The following is a 5,640-nucleotide window of genomic DNA, read 5'->3' as shown; positions in this document are numbered from 1 at the left end:
AGTACATGGAATAGTGAAGCTTCCTGGATCTTTAAGCTTCAGAGGCAACTTCTGTTGTAGCACAACACTACATTCCTCCGTGAGAGCGACTGTCTCTAAATCATCTAGCTTCACCTTCCGAGAGAGAATACCTTTCATAAACTTTGCATAACTAGGCATCTGCTCAAGAGCCTCAGTGAAAGGTATGTTGATATAAAGTTTTTTGAACACCTCCAGAAACTTCTCAAATTGCTTGTCCAGCTTTTTCTTCTGTAGCCTCTTGGGAAAAGGTGGTGGAGGATAGATATGTTTCTCCCCTGTATTACCCTCAGGCGGAGTGTGCTCAACAGTAGTCTTCCTTGGTTCCACTTCTTTATTCTGTTGCTCTACTTCTTTCTTAGCCTCAGCTTCTTCAGTCAACTCTTGAGTTTGTTCGGGATTCGCAACCTTTCCAGACCTTAAAGTGATTACCTTAACCTGTTCTTTAGCTTCCCTCTTTCCTGGAACTTCAGTGTCACTAGGTAGTGTACCAGGCTTACGATTTAGCAAGACATTGGCAATTTGCCCAATTTGATTTTCCAAGGTCTGGATAGAAACATTTTGACTCTTGCACATAAGCTTCAACTCCTCAAATTCAGATTTTTCATTGGCTTGTTTCAGCAGGAATTGTTGTCTAGGTGCATAATGTGGTTGCTGAAAACCAGGGGGGTTGTACTACTTAGCTGGGTACTGCTGATAAGGCTGTTGAACCGTATTCTGAGCATTGCTCCAACTGAAATTAGGATGATTGTGGTTGTTGGGATGATAGGTGGCTGGCACTGTTGCTGTGATCGCTGGAAGTTGTTCACGAACTGAGTTGATTAACTAGAAATTGTGCACTGATCAGTCTCAAGGGCACCATCGCAAAGTTTACAGACACTGGCGATTTGATTAACTCCATAATTAGCCAAAGTGTCCACCTTCATCATCAAAGCCTTAAGTTGGACATCGATAGCAGTTGCTGCATCTAACTCCAGAATTCATGCGACTTTCCCCTGAGCCAGTCTCTGGGAAGGATTCTGGTACTCATTAGCATCCATCAGTTCAATAAGTTCATAAGCTTCATCGTAGCTCTTAGCCCACAAGGCTCCTCCTGATGCTGCATCAAGCATGGGTCTAGAAGTAGCACCCGATCCATTGTAGAAGCAATTAATAATCATCCAATCAGGCATGCCATGGTGTGGGCACTTCCTTAGCATCTCCTTATATCGATCCCAAGCCTCACACAGAGATTCCCCAGTTTGCTGAGCAAACTGGGTAAGAGCATTCCTGATCCTGATTGCAGCAGTCTTCGCCATGGGGAAGAATTTAGTGAGAAACTTTTGCGCGAGATCCTCCCAAGTGGTGATAGATCCTGCTGGTAGAGAGTGTAACCAATACTTAGCTTTGTCCCACAAAGAGAGTGGGAAAAGGCATAGCTTGATAGCATCTTCAGTCGCATCATTGAATTTGAAAGTGTCACAGATCTCGATGAAATCCCTGATATGCATGTTGGGGTCTACAATAGAAGAACCCCAAAACTGAACTGAGTTCTGTATCATCTGAATCGTGCTTGACTTGATCTCAAAAGTGTTAGCCCTGATGGCTGGTCTGATGATGTTTGAATGAATGTCATTAATCTTAGGCTGAGAATAGTCCATCAAAGCCTTCGGATTTTCTGCTTGATCTCCCATCGCTACTACAACTGGTTCTTCGACTTTCTCTTCTTCCTCTACCTTCTTTTCTTCCTCAAAAACTTTCTTAAGAGCTACCACAACTTTTTTCCTCGGCTTTATCCAGTGTTCTCTGACGAGTACGCGAACGTGTATGCATAAACCTTCGCTAGTGTACCTGAAATAAGACAAGGAAACAGATAAGTAACAATGTCCGAGTCAATGAACTTTAACGACCATTGATGGAAAACACATAAACTATCAATTAACACTGAAGTCCCCGGCAGCGGCGCCAAAAACTTGTTAGTCGCTAAACACGCCCTAATAAGACACGCAAGTATACGAGTTCGCAAGTAGTATAGAATCTTTTCGAGTTCGTTCCCACATAGACTGTATTGGTTAACTAATTAATTTACGCACTTTAGCAACAATGTATGGTTGTTATTCAATCCTAAGACGATGATAAATGGAGGTTGCTTATAACTAAGAATTAAACTAATGATTATAACTACGAGAATAAGATTGATTGAATTAATATATATAACAAACATGGAATTCTAACTTCATTAATACTTCATTCAATAGCCTTATTTTTCTTAATAGCATGCAATGATGATGACACTAACCAAACAACACGAAACAAACTGATAAACGCCAACTTTCGTTGCACGAGTATCATACTACCAGACATCCACAAAAGAGATAAAAGCTGAATAGACACCAATTATATTGAGACCTTATATGTCTATAGAATTTGACAATATAACGGTTTAAGCACAAGTTATCTAACTTGATTACACAGGGTGGGTAAGTAAGATGCTTAAAATTACCTACGAATCATGCATATCGAATACATGAACCTATGCTAGCATGGCAAGTTCTAAATCCGTAAATTCACTTTCGTTTCATTAAGAATTAACACACTATCTTATAAGTTCGTGACGCTCATAAGACGAATATGCACAACCAATACTAGGATATCATACAATCACCACATACTAAGGCATTAAACAATTTAACTAAAGAAATCCATAAATAAATCCGCTAGAACCCTACGATAACGATTAGCCCATAATCGGACTCATCATCAACGTGGGTTCCAATGAAAGCATGGTATATAAAATGTAGTCTTTATAACGAATAAATAAAATCAAGTACAAAACAAGATTAAGGTTCACAAATAAGAAAACTAGCATCCAAATACAACTTAAAACAAAGGTTCACAAGTAAAAACAAGATCTTCTTCGTCTTCGTTGAATCGTGCTAAATCGGTCTTCTTACGCTCTCCTTGATATGTCTCTGGCTTGATTACTTATTAAAAATGACCTAGAGTTGTTTATATAGCAGCCCCATGCAGCATAGAAGTCTCCAAATTCGAATTAGAATAGAATCAGAATTCTGCATCCCGACACGGCATGACCGCGCGCTTGATCAGTGCGGGCGCGCTGGCATTCTGTACTTTGGCGTGGCCGCGCACTTGATCAGCGCGGGCACACTGGGCTTCTGCCAAAACTGACTTCTTTATTTTTCTTGCAGTTTCGATTCGGCTTTTTACTAGCTTTTATTCCAACACCACCTTGACACCAAATTAACACCAAAATAATGCTAATGCACAATACACCTGATTACCGAGATAATGCCTGAAATGCAAAAACACTCAAAAACACATTAAAACACTTAACAACTTGAGTACAAAGGCATCAATTCAAAGCTTATTAGAGCATTATAAAGTGTCATAAATGCCACTCAACACGTGTCGTGTCCAAAATTATCGGATCTAGTATGAGGGTTTTATGGTTAAGCCAAATGAAAGCATTACTGATGTGTTTGAAAGGTTGAACAAGCTGATTAATGACTTGCAGCTGCATGATAAATATTATGAAGCTGAAGAAGTGAACTTGAAGTTTTTGCGCACACTCCCTGGCCATTTGGAACAGAAAATCTTAGCAATCAGAGAAGGGAGAAACTTAAGTAGAATGACTCTGGAAGTTCTATATGGAATCTTAAAAATATATGAATTGGAAATGATTCAAAGGAAATCATTGAGAGCTGGTCAAGGGCATGTTGTAGATGTTTCAAGTGCTCTATTTGTTAATGAAAGCCATATCTCAAATGATGAGCCAAAATTCCAGACTCCAGATAGCTCAACAAGTGAGCAAAGAAACAATGATTCACAGGAGCAAGTCATACTGGAATTAGAAGAAGATGAGTTCTACACCCTGGATGAACTTGATGAGCTAGATCAATCAATGGCCTATCTGGCAAGAAAGTTCTCTAACATTAAAGTAAAGAAGTTGAGATTCTTCAAGGGAAAAGGACAATCATTCAACAAAGACAGCAGCTGCAAAGGAAAAGGGAAGTACACACCTGATAGTAAAAATGGCTATAAAACTGGATCTGTTGACATATCAAAAATAAGATATTATAATTATGATGAGCTAGGCCATTTTGCTACAGAATGCAGGAAACCCAAGAAAGAAAAGAAAGACAAAGCTTATCTTGAACTGGAAGCAAAGTATGAAGCTCTTATGAGGAAACAGCAAAGCAATGCCTATATTGCAGAGGGAAAGAGTTGGGATGATTCTGATAATGACGAAGATGGGGAAGTTAGAAATTATGCAGTTATAGCCTTGGAGCAAGGAGAGTCATCCTTATCAAAAGTACAGGTACCAACTCTTACTATCATTGATTTAAATATGAGTCAATATAAGGAAAATGTTGAAAAGATAAGCACAAATTAGTTTCACATTCATACAAGTATGGTTGATGCTAATGAGGAAGTTAGCAGACTAACAAAGATCAATGAGAAGCTTGAAAATGAGAAACAAGAAACTCAATTGTTGCTTGTGGAGCTTGAAGCTGTGAAACAAGAAAATGCATATCTAAAGAACAAGCTCAAGTGTACAAATGAGATTGAAGCACTGTTGAGGGAGAAGCTAGAAAAGAATGAAGTCAAGTTGAAATCTTTCAGGAATGCATCTGAGTTGGTTGGACAATACCATGAGAAGAACAAACCATGTGCTAATATTGTTATTGGTCTTGATTATGATGCTTTGAACAACAAGAAGAAAGAAATAGGTGACAAAGGAAAAACAACAGAAAATGAAGATGTTCCAGCTATGCTGAAAAAGGTTGGTTCACTAATGTTCAAGGCATGTGAAGTAGATTTCATTGAAGAAGAGTTGATCATAAATCAAGAAATTACTGATGAAGACAATGAGAAGAAGAATGCAGAAACAACTCCAATTTCCACAGCTGAGAAGAAGCCCATGGTCAACCAAGCTTCCAAGAGACCTGTCAAGGAAATAAAAATTGAAGATGCAAGAAAGAAAAAGAAAAATAGAAATGGGAAGATAGGGATAAACAAAAGCAACAACTTTGCTTATGTTGCAGATGCTCTAAGAAAATAATGTCAAAAATGTGGCTCTATGAATCATCTAACTCACCTTTCTAAAAAGGCTATTAGCAAGTCCGTAGAAGGAGCATGCAAGTACAATGAAGCAAATGCAAATGATCCCTACTCAATCTGTGACAAGTTTGATTGCATCCCTTGCAACATGAAAGTGATGAAAAGTTGCCACAAACTGAGAGTAGATCTCAAAGAAGTCAGTATTAGATCTACAGCTACAAGGGAAAATGCACAAACATCTATGAATGCCATTCTTTCTGGGACTTCTAACTCTACTTCTGCTAAATCAGTTAACAAGAAGAAAATACACAACATTGCTTGGGTTGCTAAACACACTTAATCCTCAATGTATATGCTGGGCAAAATGAAGAATGTCATATGGATCATAGACAGTGGATGCTCCAGGCATATGACATGTGATAAGGCCCTGCTATCACAATTTGAGGAGAAGGCTGACCCTTTGGTGAACTTTGGAGACAACAGCAAAGGATTCACAATGGAATATCGCAAGATTTTTTCAGGAAATGTTGTCATTGATAATGTAGCATTGGTAGCTGATCT

The 5,640-nt window shown here is 38.7% G+C and overlaps 1 non-coding gene across 1 annotated transcript; it reads left to right on the top strand.

Moving 5' to 3' along the window:
- The first annotated feature begins 1,188 nt into the window (after positions 1-1,188).
- Positions 1,189-1,295, top strand: LOC141694248 (small nucleolar RNA R71). The gene has a single exon (XR_012563569.1). It is a non-coding gene; the product is annotated as a small nucleolar RNA R71 (small nucleolar RNA).
- Positions 1,296-5,640: the final 4,345 nt, after the last annotated feature.

The sequence above is a fragment of the Apium graveolens genome, chromosome 10, assembly GCF_009905375.1.
Source record: "Apium graveolens cultivar Ventura chromosome 10, ASM990537v1, whole genome shotgun sequence".
Lineage (NCBI taxonomy): Eukaryota > Viridiplantae > Streptophyta > Magnoliopsida > Apiales > Apiaceae > Apium > Apium graveolens.
Note: the sequence above shows the minus strand (reverse complement) of the source record. Positions and strands in the feature narration are given on the sequence as shown.